This window comes from Jaculus jaculus, chromosome 1 (genome assembly GCF_020740685.1).
Source record: "Jaculus jaculus isolate mJacJac1 chromosome 1, mJacJac1.mat.Y.cur, whole genome shotgun sequence".
NCBI lineage: Eukaryota > Metazoa > Chordata > Mammalia > Rodentia > Dipodidae > Jaculus > Jaculus jaculus.
Genome location: NC_059102.1, coordinates 280,266,397 through 280,284,174, shown reverse-complemented (window position 1 = coordinate 280,284,174; position 17,778 = coordinate 280,266,397).

The window sequence follows — 17,778 nt, the reverse complement described above, 5'->3', positions numbered from 1 at the left end:
ATCCCTCAAGTACACACATGTAATGGGATGTCATGGGCATTCTAGTACAGTGAAATGTAATGTGCTGGCATTTGTTGTACAAAATATTTTTAAAATGTTTTGAGTGCTTGCTTTGAGGGGAATTCATGCTCTCTGCCTTCTATTATTGTTTTCTGAGTTGTGAGCCACACATATTTAGATGATAATTCTAGGATGAACAGCTTGGAAAATTGACATGGCTTTAGTTTCGTTCCTTAAGTATTGTTTTCAGCTTTATTCCCAGGACAATTTTAAGAAGTTTTACTTTAAAAATTCAGAAGTTCAGGCAGATCAGAGGTAGAAAATAAGAAATGGTATCCACTTAAATGATGGTGTAATCTTAAACATAAAGGGGTAAGAAATGCCACAGAAGGAGAAAATGATTTATTTTATTACATAATGTTTAGGATCTGGTTCTTGTTACCTCACAGTTTAGAAAGAACTGCATTGATTTGACTAAAGTAAATATGTTAATGACATCTTAAGAGAGTGCTGAGGTGGACAGACAGTGCATGAAAGTTTCAAACCCTCTGTATAATCTCATGCCATAATAACAGTTACCTTCATTGACTAGTGCTACCAGCATGTATGGAAATAAACACAATGGTGGCTTCATAAGAGAAAACAAGTGCACTATACTTAAATTTTCAAGATTGTATAAGCATTTAATACATTTTTATTTTCTGTGGTTAAATAACCACCAATTTCTAGATAAGAATAAAAGAGACAAGGATTAACTATTTCACAAATAAATGAAATCCTGAGAAGTTAGGAATTTCTCTTTCTTTGCAAGCCTTATAGAGTTGCTGTTAGCATAAGCAAAAGAAAGCATCTGACACCTAGTATAAAATTAGCATGTCTACCTGTTATAATATTAAATGAGAAGATAAAAGTTTGTGTCGTATTAGAGCACATAAAGTAGTTACAGAGTTCTTTCAAATGCATTAAATGGTGTATTTATGAGTACAATGGAATAGGGAAGGGCTTTAATTTAATTCCAACAAATGCTGTATGTAGAGGGACAAGATTCATACAGCCTTCCCAGGATTGGAAAGGGCCCAACTCTGACTCAATTAGGTCACGGGGCCCATATCTCTCCAAAGGAAAATTATGTTTGTACTTCTTGGTGTCCTTGAAGGGAATTTTGTGCTCAGTCTCTGGTAGATCAGAACTTCCCCCAATAATCTTACAATTAAAAGTCAGGCATCATTTTTTCCTTAGTTTCAGTCGGGGGCCCTTTGGAGGTATACCAGCACAAGGGGAAGGAGACCAACACAGAGAAAAATCACCTTGTACCAAATCAGAGAGCCAGAGCCTCAGAGGCCTCCAACACCTCATCACTGAAGCAGACCAAAAATGAACCCAACATGGCTTAGGGAAATTTTGCCGAAGGGGGGATGGAAAGAATGTCAGAGCCACATGTTGGGTCATGATATGCAGAGACATTTATTGTACCAATAACTGTGGGCTAACTCCACAATGCAGGACCCATATACATCAACAAGGAGGGGCCACTGGGGAGGGGGTAGGTCTCGGATGAACCTAATAATGGAGCCAAACTGCCTGTATTTGCTGAATAGAAAACTAATAAAAAAAGAAAAAGAAAAAAAAAAGTCAGGCATCAAATGTATGAGATGTATTTTCCCTGGGATGGTGGGTCAGGAAAAGAAAAAAAAAAGTGTTAAGGGTACAAATCAAGTATTTGTTTTTTCCCTTGGCATCCAAATGTTGCCCTGTGGGCTGGTGGTAAGAAGCAGTGTTGGGACAGAGAGGGCTCTGGAGCCTTCCGGACAGCATTGCTCCATTTCTTTGTGAGGCAAGCGGCATGGTGTGGTGGAATAAGCACAACCTCTACCAAGTTGGATGCGATTTGAATCCACAGCCACATCATAATTGTGGCCTCAGCAAAGTGACTTGGCATTTACAGCGTTAGTTTCAGTTCCATAACAAAGGCTGTGCTCACTGTCTTTGAAAAGTGTAAACATGTAAAACAAAGATCATATACAAGCCCCATGTGTTCTAGAGATCACTTAACTCCAGGAGGCATAAACCAGTGCTTTACCAGCTAAAGTCTCCATGGCCAAATAAACATGGGAAAAGCCACTTTGCTAAGCCCCCTTCTTCACAGCATACTCACTGGCAAAGTTCTTAATAGTTATGAGAAATTCTGCAACCCAAAAGAGGAAACCTGGTGAACAGTTAAATGCATCAACCTAGTGGTTTAGGGAGGTTTTTTTTTTTTCCTTGCTGCTCTTAATTGCCTCCTATAGAATATTTTATCTTATGATTTGGGATGCCTTGGGCTAGTATACTACATGGAATGTGATAGATTGCAATACATGATAGCTATTATCAATGGCTTTCTAGGTTTACAGCATAAGGATAACTAGGGGTAGAAGTGATTGCCTTTAGTCCCATAAAAAGCTGATAATTAAGATGTAACGTTTCTTTAGGGAATGAAGTAACATAATAAGGTCATGGCCAATCCATGTAGTTATTTTTTTTTCTTTTGTTTATAGTTAAATAGATCAATATTGAAAGTGCACAAAAATTTGAATATATATTTTAAACTCAAATTAATGGTCTTTGACAAATTAAATGCACACACACACAGAGTCCTCTTGAATTGATGGCATTATAAGATATTTTTGTGTTGATTAATTTAAAAATAAACTTAAGGACCCATTTGATGTTTATCATTAACCAATTCCCCAGTGGGTTAATGATGAGATTTCCTTCCTGTACTTAGGAGAGCAGTTCTCAGTGCTCTAATTAAGTAGAGGGTCTCTGGAGCCAGATGGCCTAGGCTAAGTCTCACTTCTACAGCATATCAGCCATGTGACCTTGGGAAAGTGATTTAATTTCTCTAACCACAGTTTTCTCACCTAATATTTACCTCAGAAAGTACTTCAAGTATTAAATAAGTTAAGTCACAGAAGGAATTTATTTCACCACATGGCATATGGTAACCAGCCGGTATATTTCAGTTACCTTTAATACAAGGATTTCCATTTAAATATGCAAATAAAAGATATACTAATCAGAAAGCTAATTTACTAGGAGCTGGGAATTGTTCTGGGTGCTTTTCAAATCATGTCATCCTTCTTGGGATTAAGGAATAGCCCAGAGCGGCACATCTAGACTGGGAGAGTTATGACCACAAGGCTGTTACTTTCTTATGTAAAAGTTGTGGCTAACAACTATTAAAAACTAAGAGAGGTAAAGTGACTGTTGTATTTTTAAACATCAGATAATTTTTTTCCATCCTCTTCCCCTTGCTCAAGGCTTGAAAGACAAATATTTTTTCTGTCTTGTCTTGTGGAACCAGTGAGTGAAGTTTCATTCCTATTGATGTAACATGTAAGGGATTTGTCATTATAGATCTCTGGTTTGATAAGCTTTAGGTTCAAGTCATGTTAATGTTTTTGTTAGACATTCTGAAGGTAAATTTAACTTAATCTATCCTCATTCTTCACTTTAGTGGTACGTGTTCTCAGAGTGAATATTGCACTACTGTAACCATTGTATTTATAAGCTTAACTGTACATTTTCAAGTTTTCCAATTTTCATTATTTCAACAAATATTGTTTAATATTTTATTTATTTGAGAGAGAGGCAGATTGAGAGGGAAAGACAGTGAGAGAGAAAAAGACAGAGAGAGAGAGAGAAAGAGAGAGAGAGAGAGAGAGAGAGAGAGAGAGAGAGAGAGAGAGAGAGAGAGAGAGAGAGAGAACAGGTGCACCAGGCCCTATAACCACTGTTAACAAGCTCCAGGTGCATGCGCTACCTTGTACATCTGGCTTAGCTGGGTCCTGGAGTATCAAACCTTGGTCCTTAGGCTTCACAAGCAAGTGCCTTAATTTCTAAGCCATCTCTCCATCCCTTAACAAGTACTTTTTGTTGTGAAAAATAAAACTGTGGCAATAGTCACATATTGTCTTCTAATTCATGGGAACATGTAGATATATTTTCTTCATAAACACCTGGTTTTGGTAGCTGTCCTAATTGTTATAATTTTGTAGACCCTTAAATAGAATAGATTTTAGAGGTCCATCTTATATTGAGCAGCTGTTTGCTTTGCAGTTAGATAAACTGGTGGTGTGAGGTTAATACTTCTTTTTAGCATAGTGAGAATTGGGGGAAATGCATACCTTTCTTTGCCTCCATTGCATTCTTGAAGTTTGAAGATATAGTAAGATAATATATGAAGAACACTTACCACATGCTAGTCACGGAGTACGTATTCAAACAATGTAAACAATCATGTGATTGTGATGACAATAAAATGAAATGGTTCTTTGTTCTGTATAACAGCTATCCAGGTGAGTTCCTTGCTTCTGTTTCATGCAAGTGTTGTAAAAAACATGAGACTGTGGTTTGTTTTTTCCTTGTTCAAAAGTTTTAATAGCTTTTGTTTAGCCTGCTTTTGAAAATATGCCAATTTTTTTTGACTTGTTAATTGTTTCTATGAGGCAGCAGATGAATCAGGCCTAGGCACAATTCTTAACCCAAACTTATCTGCTTTTTTGTCCTTGATGAGTAATTTATTTGTATACAAATTCGATAAATGTTTCATTTTCTTATGTTGTATCACCATGGTCAAATATTAAATTATTTCAGGTCTGTGTGCATGTATGGACATTCACACATTTGTGTATGAGCAGGTTGAATTTTTTTAATTTATTATTTATTTGAGAGAATGACAGAGAGAGAGAGAGAGAGAGAGAGAGAATGGACGGGCCAGGGCCTCCAGCCACTGCAAACAAACTCCAGATGCATGTGCCACATTGTGCATCTGGCTTATGTGGGACCTGCAGAATTGAATCAAGGTCCTTTGGCTTTACAGGCAAACACCTTAACCACTAAGCCATTTCTCCAGCCCAGCAGGTTGAAATTTTTAGATAACTTTTAAACTGCTTTCACTCCATATAGCACTTCTTGCCTCTCATAACTTTTGTTAATTTTAACATCTTAATTCATGGTTTTATAGAAGAGAAAGTATAGACTGAGAATTTAGAGTATTTGAACAAATCTCTATAACTTTAAGTGCCAGAACCAAAAGATAAATCCAGACTTAAAGCCCCAGCCTGAGATACCTACCCTATGCTCTGCAAATACTTCAGCTTCAGGTAAACATTTCTGTCCTTCAGAATTTGTATACTGAGCACCAGGAGATATTCTACTCAGTGGTCCTGAAATGTTTTCATTATTCCTTATTAAAAGCTTGCTGATAGCATTACTATTTTGTCTTTGAATAGCATATGGTAATAAAATTATCTTGTTGCTTGAAAAACCAAATCAATAAATGATAAATACAGCTCAATAAAAGATTGCTACAACTGATTGAATAAGAATGAAAAGCAATACCAGTGAAATAGCAATACTTATAAAGTTTTTCAATAACTAAAACATTAAAACATCAGATTTCACTCTACGTATTAACACAGTATATGGGAATAATTTGTATCCCATTCTTTGCTATTAAGTTCTCCCTAAATTAATTCTTAGAGAAATTATAGGCAAATAGCACCTTCCCCACAGCACCTTTTATGTTGTAAGATAAGGATTAGGAAACCCTGTGGCCCAGTAAGAAACCTATTTTGTAGTCTCTTTGTACTGATAAAATTTCTCCTGGCACTGAGCTCCCACTGTCAAAAAAACTATAACATTTTACTAGTTTGCAAAAGATGAAAATGTTACCAGATGTTAAATTCAAGGAGCAAGCTAACAACTTCTGTTTTCAAATAAGTAGGTTTCCATCTTTAAAAGATTTTTTTAAAAAAGACTCTTTACTAGCTCTCATACAAAAAAAAGTCAAGTCATTTCTGATGTGAATAATATAATTCATCTCACAGAACTGAGCTTTCAAATAAAAGGATATGTGCTAATTACCTTAATTCTCAGTAGGCTTTATAAATGTCTTCTTTTGAACCAAAAAGGCTTGAGTTTCCATGAACAAAGTAATTAAATAACTTTTACCGAGTGACATTATGGCACATGACTTAATGCAGGAAATCTCATCATTATGTACCTTTGGCTCTTCCATGACGATGTCTCCCCCTCCCTGGCCTCGCTCCTTAGCATAAAAGGCTGACTGAAATGAAAGCATTTCACGGGTCATTTTCTCACCTGATTCGTTAATCAAGACTGGCATTTTCTCCTTAGTCCAGCTAGATACTCTGTGTGCGTAAGATTAGTAAATTAGCAGCCTCGAAGAAAATGCAGGGAAAGAATAGGAGAGATGAATCCATGCACCGAGTGAGTGTGGGCCTGTGTTTTAACTAGTCTTTTGATGGATTGCCCGGGATACTTGCGGAAACACGCATGTGGCATGTTTTATCTGTATCCCAGAAGGAGTTTTCAATGTTTCACCTTAGGTTCTTCAAAGACTCGGTCTTTGATTCAGTAATAGCTATAGAAACCTTCTCCTTTGATATCCAAAGGCAGTGCAGAACTTGGCTTTTGATTAAGAAATGCTTGGGCAATTGAAGAACATTACAATAGATGAAATAGGGAGAGTATGTCAATCATCTTAAATTAAGTCAGATCTCTGTTAAAGACAAAATTGTGCTAAGTGTTGAATTATATTTGACAGTACATATTGAAACATGCAGCGATTCTTGCTCTTCTGTTATTTCTCCTTTCCTTCCTATGATATACTAATAGCTTTAATTCTTATTCAAAACAGTTCATAAAGTTGGCATTAAAATTATGAGATATGAGCTCAATATGTAAACATTAAATTGGTCAATTAATAGTTATTACTAGAAAACACTACATTTTATTTTTGTTGTAAGCCCAATAATTTCATTTTCAGGGAATTATTTCTCTGTGGCCATTACACTGTCTGTACTATTCCAAATTTTTCTGTTGTATCCCATAAAATGGACAGTGGAAATGTGATATTGGAGACACTATAGCACTGTCTATCAGAACTCAAGTAAAGAATTGTGAAGTGGCTACTCCTATAGGATGCTTTTAAAACATACTTAAATTCCAGACACTATCTGACACATCAGTAATGTTGATGCACCATCACTGGAAATAGACACAAGACTATGTTAAAATGTGCCATTCAATCAAGGAGCAATTTATTGATTAAAACAGTTACTATTGGTGTAGAAGAGGTAAGGCTGTGAGTAACTGATTCTATAATGCACACATCAGATTTGTGGTTTATTCTAACGGCTGTGCTTGCATACCTCTGTGCATCTCTCCTGAGCCAGATACACTCAGTCTCACCTCACTTCCTCACTTTTCCTTCCTTCCCTCTCTTATTGCTCCTCTTTTCCCCACCCCTCCTCCTTTCTGGTCCCTTCTTTTTAAAATGGAAACTGAGTACTGGTCAATGCCAAGAACTATGGACCATAAAACAGTAAATAAGCACATAATTTTATAAACACCAATGTATTATGGAAGAGATAAGGTATACATCTATTTTATCAATACACATATTTTATAATACAAAGTTATCTATTATCTTTATTTTGATGCTTATTAATGTTATCAGCAATCAAATCACTCAAGCATGGAACCTAGGAGTTGTAGAAATTTTATTTCTCTCCCGATCAGCTAACTTCTACACTAGCAAATTATACTTACTTAGTGAGTGTTGGGTCACTTTCTGTTGTTAACTTAACCTGTTCTTGCCTATAAGTTGATATTATTTCTCTCATATATATTTCAACAATTGTGACACTAGTTTCCCTTTTTACAGCATGTCTCTCTTCCAATGTAACCTCTGTATTCATGTTCCATTATTAAATACACTGAGCACTCATAAGTGTCAGATATTGTTAGAATTCTTCTTAAAACACATATTTGATATTCTCTTCTATGTTTCTGAGCTAGTAAACTTATGCTAGTGGGCATAGCCTTTGAAAATAATGAGACTCCACAGCATGTTATATACAGTCCTCCAACACTTTTATTCCTTTCATTTCTCCCTTTTTTTCTATCTCCTTTAACACTTCTATGTATCCTTTACAACTAAATCTTCCATCTTCACTGAAGCTAATCTTTACTGTAACATTTTGCTTATGCTTCTGGTTTTCATCATCATGTCCTCATTATAGACATCCGGCTTGTATCACAGAACTCTCTGAGATCAGAGGATATGTCTCATTTGTCCTTGTGTCCTCATGTCTATCTCATTACTAGAAAGTACTACTGGTCCAATAAAAACTAAACACTTGGCTCAATGACTGAATAACTAGACTATCAATTGGAAGGGATGTGGCAGAGAAATGAGGGAGGGAAGGGGTAGAGGGAAGTGAACTAAAACTAAGGACATATGAATAAGCCATATGGAAACCTACTAGATAGGCCAACTTAAAATATAAATTATAATATAAATATAAAATATAAATTTAAAAAATGTTAAAACAAGCTAAGTATAGTGGCACATGCCTTTAATACCAGTACTCAGGAGAGAGGTAGGAGGATCACTTTGAGTTTAGGGCCTGCCTGAGGCTACATAGTGAATTCCATGTCAGCCTGGATTAAAATGAGGCCCTTCTTAAAAAAAAAAAAATGTCCCATTTATGGGCGAATAAAACTACTTTCAGAAGCCATAGTACCAGGGATAATATACTTCCCAATGAGTTGTTGGACAGAGAGTCTACAGAGGACCCTAAAATATTTCCTATTGTCATTACCCCTAGCTCATCGAAACTAGATGATAAGTCCTTCCTGTTGAGGAAGCCACATGCTCCAATTGCAAGACATTAAGAAAATAAGCTCAAACTAAGCTGGAAACTTCCTTCCTGGCTGCTAGCTTTTGTTATGCCAGAAGGTTCTATAGAAGCTCCTGGGGGAGAAAAATCATTATAACTCCTACACAGCCATATTCCCTATATATTTCATAGCCAATATGCAATGTAAGATGTGCCCATTAATGCAATAGTGGCATAAAAGTTATGGGAGAAACCAACTGCTCTCCAAGTATCTTTGAGTTTTAGTGCACAGGAAAGAAATCATACCTGGTACCATAAATCTGATCCAAAGCCTATAGCTGTGGTCTTAGGCCTTAAGGATGAATTCAATATTCTAATTATGCTCAGTGGAAAACATGTCAAACTGCCTTTTAAATATCTGTTTGATCTTCTAGATTGGTACAGCTCACAGCCTCAATCACAGAAGTTTCTTCATACAAATGGCAGAGGTAAATGCGAAGATGCACAGCTGACAAAGTCACGAAGAACAAGTGAGTAGTGTGTGGTCAGCCCTAAATGTAATATCTTGTTCACCCCTCCAAGGCTAAGGAACCCTCACAGAAGAGTAGGCATAAAGAATGTGAAAGCAGGAACTTGAGAATGGGGCCTGCAGAATGTTGTCTTCTGGAAATGTGGCTGTTATACTCATGAACTCAGAACAGATGTGATTTCTTGAGCCTATCACTATTTCATTCTGGGCAATGATTCATGAAACCCTCATACCTCCCAGAGTAGCTAGTGACAATTGATAATTACTGGAAGAGAGGAAGCATGTCCTTCAGTGGTGGAGCCACTGGTGAGTTGCCCAATCTTCAGTAAATAACCTCCTACCCATACTCATAAATGATCTTAACCTAACCAAATGGTCAAAGCAAAAAAAAAAAAAGCAAAGCAACAGAAAAAAAAATGTCATCAAAGTAGAGATGAGGATTAAGTAGAAAAAGGAATTTTAGTGGAATGAGGAGGGGATGAGATAGGGTTATTAGTGGGGAAGTGAGATAAAATTTCCTTATATACATATATGAAAGTGTCAAAAATAAAAAAGAAATTATTTTACTATTTTAAAATAACTCCTCTAAAAGACTATATAGGAAGTCAGTGTCACATATAAACCCTCAGGTTGTAAGGATTTATCTGGAGAGACACTGTTATTGTCTGCTTTGGTAGGAATGGATAAAGTGTCTTGAGCTTACAGGTGAAGCCACCTTGTTATGCAGTTTTCTGCTAGGACTCTCTACTAAGATATGCCACTTGTGATGTATAATTTGGACTGGAAAGCCATGCTTGTTTGATGATGTTTTTAGCACACTGCTCTGTGTGTGCATACCTGTGTGCATGCTGTGTCTGTGGATGGGCAAAACAGAGCCATGAAGAGCCACACAGCAGGAATTCTGTGCCTGGGAAGAAGGAATTGCGTCGTCTCACTCCCCCAAGAGTCACTGGCCAGATAATGCTGCTGTTATTTCTCTGTCTTCACTTTGTCAACCTTTTCACTTGGCAGCTGAAAATCACAGTTGTTTTCTAGAATGAAAAAAAAACAACAACCCACAATTAGATTTCGCTAAAAACACACAAACGTAGAGCATGAAGGTTTATACTGATAGTGTTGCCTTGACCTATCCTACAGGTCTTTGTTGGGGCATGGCTGCATCTGTTTCTTCCAAAGCCAGGTGATTGGCAAGAGTCAGGATAAATGTGTAGCTGAAGCACAAATACTCAGACCAAAAGCGATATCTCTGTCTCTAGGATTGCTTTCGAAGGTCAGTATTGCATCTGAAAGCAGCTTTGCTTTGAATATGACAGATAGGTTACACAAAGGACCACAGGGAGTCAGGTGGTTCCTAGCATAAGTAATAGGAACTGAAACAGTAATCTTTTCCTCAAGTGCATGTCTGACAGCTGAGCTATGTCTGACTAATATTGAACATCCATATCGACCAGTGGAGGTCAATAGTTGGGCTTAGTTATGTTCTGTATTGACCGCTTACATTTTCTAAATGAGAGAGAAATGGCCAAATGGGAAAATTCCGTCACATTTGGAGAATATTTTTTTAAATTAGTTTTCTATAGTAAATCAAGACTATGTTTTGAAAATCTGGCCAAAGGTTTATTTGGATCACATGAATTAATCCTATTAGAGATCTATGTGGTTTTAGAGGAATTAGGATGAACTAGTTATTTTCACACAACTATAAATCTTGGCCTAGGTTATTTTTATGAAGCAAATAATACTGCTGCCTGATGGTAGCCTGCTTTGGAGCATAGAGACTTGGGGCTGCCTTTGGCTCCATTTGCACGAGTCAGCATCTTTGGACCAGTGCAGCAAGTTGTTTGGTTCCCATTGTCTCAGCCAGTAGCAATGAGAAGATTGCTCTAATCCTACATAAGACGACTTGTTGGTTATTGTTCATTATTGAAACAGTAACTTAAGTAGAGAGACAGAAAAATTATGTCTATACGATGCAGGTTTTAATGTTAACTAGAGTGTCTAAACATATAATCATTCAACAATATGATGCCAAGCCTATGGCCACCCTTTGTATAAGATTTACTGGTTAGCATGAAAATACTTATCCAAATGATAGCTAGTATATAGGCATATAGTTGTGATTTACATGAAGTGGAAATAAAAGAGACTCTTATAAAAGAAACTCAACACTCTAACTCTTAAGATCTACAATGGGTATACATGATTTTTTCCTATTTTTAACATCTATGCCTAATTTATAGTAATTATTTTAGAATCAACTTTTGAAAAGTCTTTTCTAGAAATGGCATAGCCTTTTCTATCACATTTTACTATTTAATCAGCCATGTAATGGTAGTAGCAAGTACGATGGGCAGCAAGGAATCTGTGAGACAAGCAGTGACCCTCACTGAGAATAATGGCCACTGCTGGGCACTGAATGGCTCATCTATAGAATGTGAGTGACAAAGGTAATTTAAGTGTTATAGAAGCCATGATATAAAGAAAAGGCAAAAGAACCTAATTTTAACAACACATTTAACACATATACCATTTAAATAGACAATATAAAGATATTTACATTCTTCAGATGGAGACTTCAAAGTCTGGTGTGTATTTACACTTGCAGCACATTCAGTTCAGACCAGAAGATCAGAAGTGTTCAGGAGTCGCATGGGACCAGTGCCCACCATATTGGAGATGTTAACCGGTCTCTATCCTCACTTGAGTACTTGAAAGTTTTAGTCATATGTTTGGCTAGGAGAGATTGGCTTTTCCTAATCACAAGGCTATACACAGTTGAAGCAGATGAAGAATGTTTCTGTAGGTGTGAAATCATTGTTGTAAAAACAGGCTGATATTACTTCCTATAGAAATAATTGTTGACAATGTGTGGCCTGTAATTATTGAGTTCTCCAAGTGGCCAATACTGTCTTTGATGGACCTGAATAATTTGCTGTCACCACTCTTTTTAAAAAAAAAATTTTGGGGCTGGAGAGATGGCTTAGCGGTTAAGCACTTGCCTGTGAAGTCTAAGGACCCCTGTTCGAGGCTCGGTTCCCCAGGTCCCACGTTAGCCAGATGCACAAGGGGGCGCACGCGTCTGGAGTTCGTTTGCAGAGGCTGGAAGCCCTGGCACGCCCATTCTCTCTCTCTCCCTCTCTGTCTTTCTCTCTGTGTCTGTCGCTCTCAAATAAATAAATAAATAATTAAAATTTTTTTTTTATTAGTTTTCTATTCAGCAAATACAAGCAGTTTGGTACCATTATTAGGCTCATCCATGACCTACCCCCTCCCCAATGGACCCTCCTTGTTGATGTATATGGGTTGTGCATTGTGGAGTTAGCTCACAGTTATTGGTACGATAAATGTCTCTGCACATCATGACCCAACATGTGGCTCTGACATACTTTCCGCCCCCTCTTCTGCAAAATTTCCCTGAGCCATGTTGGGTTCATTTTTGGTCTGCTTCAGTGATGAGGTGTTGGGGGCCTCTGAGGCTCTGGCTCTCTGATTTGGTAGGAGTTGATTTTTCTCTGCGTTGGTCTCCTTCCCCCTTGTGCCACCACTCTTGAGCCACCAAGTTGAGGGTATAATGTACACTGATGAGTTCAAATACCTTTCTCACTCCAGTCTTGCAGTCTTTGCTAGGACAGTTTCCTGGCAAGAAATGCCTGAAGCCATCTCCTTGTTTGATAAATTCAGGGTAATACTCTCTCCTCTCTGAGGTTTTCCAGAATGAATAACAGTCTATTTATACTTAATGACACTTGGACCATTTAGTTTCTTTCCTTGAGAACATTTGTTGGCTTCCTTATAAGACCATTATCTCCATGCGTAGGATATGTGGCATTATATTGCTGCCCCAACAAATTTCCAAAAACTTGCATGCTTACAAGAATACCAATTTGTTTTCTTATACCTCAACAGATGAAAGACCTGCATTGAGTGATGGAGAGATGGAGCTTCCTAGACATACATGAGGGAGATGTCATCATAGGGAAGTATAATGAATGTGGCAGTTTTCTACATACTAATACTTAATTTTGTAAAACAATTAAAATTAAGTCATTCTGAAAAAACATGTTTTGGTTTCTTGTTTATTTCCTTTTTGTCCTAGCTATACAAGGGCTGTGATATTACATATATTATGAAATAAAGCATTTTTTATGGTGACTGGAACCCAAATGTTGGAGACTTGTTTATATTTAGGGCTCAGGGTAATGATTTCAGAGGTCAGTTGAGGATAAATCTTTAGTTAAGTTTGCCTTAACTGGAAGTCTTCCCTATATCTTCATGTTAGGTTACAGGAAGGTCTATGGAAATCCTTTGGGTGTTAAAGGACACTTCCTCTGCAGCATGTGTACATTGGCATGTTTTTTTTTTTTCCTCCTGATTTATCAGGTTTGGGGCCTCTCTATGCTCATTCCTTAATCACACCTGAGCCAACCACTGTGAATAATATGGAGAAATGAGGCTGTTGCTGCTGTCACTTTCTTTGCAATAATAATAATCTAATAAAACAATAATGCTTATCCAACTACTGTCTATTTAGTGCTTAGAGGATATGGTATTTGGAACATTTCATAATTTATCCTAATCCTTTATATAACTGCATTAAAGCAGTGCTATTTGTACCCTTATTTCACAGATGTATAAAGTGAAGTATAAAGAGACTAAATAGCTCCCAGAAGGTCTCATGGCTGGGATTTGCACCATGGTGTTCCTGCTGTTAAGGTTTGCATTATAATACTTCTTGCTTAGTGATTGATATAGGCATACTATGATATAGGCCTGGGTATCCTGATGAAATGAATTTAAAACCAATCTTGAACAAATGGAAGAGAGTGAAGAATTGGCTAAACATTTTGTAAATGAAAAATTCAAAAGACCCTTTTATTTATGTATTTATTTATTTTGTACTAGAACTACATGGTACATGGTAGGCAAACACCCTATCACTAAATAAAACTCCAGCCCAATATGTATTTTATTATATGATATATAGTACAAAGAAATAATAGTGGAAACTCAGTGAAATCTAACATAGTTCTTAGAATCTGAGGATGGTGTGGATGTGTCTAACCAAGGAAGAAATGCAGTTAAGACATAGGTATGACTGAGCAGTAGATAACAGCTTAACAAAGGCCAAATGAGGGTGTGGGGTTTTGGGCAGAGATAACAATGTCTGTGTCAAATCTGATGACCAGCGAGAATCTACTGGGGTTAGGGAAACTGAGCAAGCCATCAATGGTAGAGATTATAGGGTGGCATAAAGGTGAAAATTGTTATATTTGAAACTTTTGATTTCAGTACAAAATTACCATAACCATTTCAGTAACCAACAAATCAGTGTATAAACACAGATAGACACAAAATCCATAGTATACTTTGTTACCATTGACATGGTTGGATTTTTTTCCCCTAAAAGTTTCTGAATGTATGGATGATGAATTAGAATAAACTTTTAACCTAGTGTGTCCAGATAAAGCTATTTCAGACTAGGGACCACTATGTGTAGTGGCCCATGCCTGCAATTCTGGTACTTGGGAGATGAATGCAGGAGAATCAGATGATCAAGGTCATCCTTACCTACACAGAGAGCTCAAGACCATCCTGGGCCTTTTGATATCCTGTCTCTAAAGAAGAAAAATCAAACCAAAGAAGACTTGTGATGGTCTTTTTGGAGCTGTTTTACATACCATGGTGGTAGGCCATTCAGACCTCAGTCTGGTAACTTGCAGTAGCTCATCAGACTCATCGTGATGATAATGGAGTATAGCTGAACTGAGAAAGGCACTTTCACTGTCCTAGTTATCGGGGATTTCCAACTGGTATAATCCTGGGAGACAGTTTACTGTTTTGTTCTTCCTTTCTTCCTTCTATTAAATAACACTTTTTCATCCATGGTGGCAGAGGGATTTTGGATTCTCAGAAGATAGTGGATGGTGAGCTCATGAAAGGTGACTTTTAAATTTTTCCTTGAAGAATCTCAGAGACGTTATGAAACTATTTCCAAAGAGAATAACACTCTTCAAAAATCACACACACACACACACACACACACACACACACGCACACACACACACACACACAAAAAAAGTAAAATGAGGTAGAATCAAAGGGAGCGAGAAGGGAAAGCATCATACTAAATGGCTTCTTTGCTGAGGGGGTTGAGTTTAGGGGATGAAACGTAAATGAAATGAAGATAAAAATAGATTACCATGGTCCACATAAAATCAGAGTCATGTGAAGAAGGGACTTGCATCCTGAAGAACTATGCACTGTTTGCTTTGCTTTGGATCCAAGTGCTCATTTGGACCAGAGGATATTGGAAAGAATTCTTTCCACCATGTTTAATACATCTAGACATTGCATTTGTACCAAATCTATCTACTTGCTATGTGGAAAAGGCACAACCTTAAACTGGAGTTTGGAAGATCAGATGTGAGTGTGGTATTGAATGCAAGTTCTAGAACTGAGTTTCTGAGAGATGCTATGGAATAGATGACTGGAACAAGGCATAATTACAATATTTCTTTTCTATTCATTTTCCCCTTTAGAAAATGGGGCTTTCCTGGATAAATGAATTCAAAATTGAATTTGAGAAAAATAGAGGAAAAATTTTAATAGTTTGTAAATGGACATTGTAAAACAATTCCAGCTTCAATTCTATGAGCTTCTGATAGGAATGTGGGAATGTAATAAAAATAATTAAAAAATGTTTCTATCTTATCTCTCCAACTCAGGAAGCAAGAAGGGAGGTGTTGGTATAGCAGACACAGCAACAGTTTGATTTTTGTGTTGTTTTAGTATAATTTTAAAAAAATATTATTATATTTTAAAATAGTTTATTTGCTTATTTATGAGAGAGAGAAATTGAGAGAGAGAGAGACAGAGAACACCAGAGTCTGTAGCCACTGCAAAAATATCCAGATGAATGTACTACCTTATGCATCTGGCTTACATGGGTGGGTACTGGGGAGCTGAACTGGATCCTTATAGTCTTTGTAGGCAAGCACCTTAACCACTAAGCAATCTCTCCAGCCCTATTTTTTTTTAAACAAAGTAAAGGTATTAAATAGTAGAATCTTTCTCTCACACTTGATTGAGTTGTCATTCTCCAACATTGTGAAAACATTCTGGTGGTTGACTTCTTGCTTTTACACAGTCAGAGAGAACACACACAGATGAAGCACCTTAGACAAAATTCTAGGAGTGAATTTATACATGACTGGGGCTTTATCCATTTGTATATATACTTCTGTTACCATCCCCTTCACCCATAATTTGGGTGTATAATTAGAGCTCAGGTTACTCCTAAGGAATCCTTTACAAATGTTCTTTTGTGTTTCCAGGAAGATGAGTTCTCAAATGACATCTTCTGCTGAGGAGTTATTAAAGAATTCCTTTCTCAAAGGTCTTCTCTGAAAATGTAAATGATACATAAAGTAGCATTGAAGCAAATCTACACTCTTACTATGAGTAAACTCTTTAGACAATCTGACACTGAGTTCTCTGCTTTTTATTGTTTTTTTTATAGCAATTTTTTTTTTTTTTTTTTTTTTTACCTAGGCTATTTCAGTCCCAACTCAACCTCCTGCCTCCAAGCTTTCCACTTTTCAAACACCTTCTGTTCAGTCCTTCATTTTTTATGACTCAGATTAGGTATATTTAGGTATTTTTTTCCAAATACATAAAGTTCATTGCATAGGAAACATTTTTTCCCCATTGAGGTCACAACCAATTTTAAAATGAATTATAATAGAATTAAACAGGATAAATTCCAAAGTTAAAAAGAAAAGATTGAAAGAGCAAATATTTTGTGCGCAATGTTTATTTATATGTATATTTGTACTGGGTTGCATGCATCACACATTTCTGTTTCTAAATTTTTATTTATTTTATTTGAAAGGGAGTGAAAGAAGAAGGTAGAGTGAGAGAGAGTAAAAGAGAGCCTGTGCACGAGAGAGAGAGAGAGAGAGAGAGAGAGAGAGAGAGAGAGAGAGAGAGAGAGAAGGAGCACACCAGGGCCTTCAGTCACTGCAAACAAACTCCAGACACATGTGCCACCATGTGCATCTGACTTTCATGGGTACTGGAGAATTGAACCTGGGTCCTGTGGCTTTTCAGGCAAATGCCTTAAATGCAAACACATCTCTCCTAGCCCAAACAGCTATTGAGAATTTCATGAAGAAGAAAAGATCTATGGTAGATAATATTTTTCATGAGCAGTAAGAACAATGTCTATGGAATCATTGATAAATAATTATTACTAGGAATTATATTCTGATGGATTAAGGACTACACAGTGAATTGGAATATTTCAAATGTTTTGTCAACTTCTTCCTCAGTCATTTTACTGCTTTTCACATATTCTTTTTTTTATTTTTACTTTTTCAGTTTTTAATATCTTTGGCATGAAATTTTAATTTTTATTTAAAAGTGTAATGCTTTGCTGAGTTCCACAGTTATTGTTTCTTGAAAAAAGAAACTATTAATACAGAATTAACCAGCAATCACCTCTATACCTGAAAGATTTACTCCAAATCAGAACTTTAGTTTACCCATATCTAAATT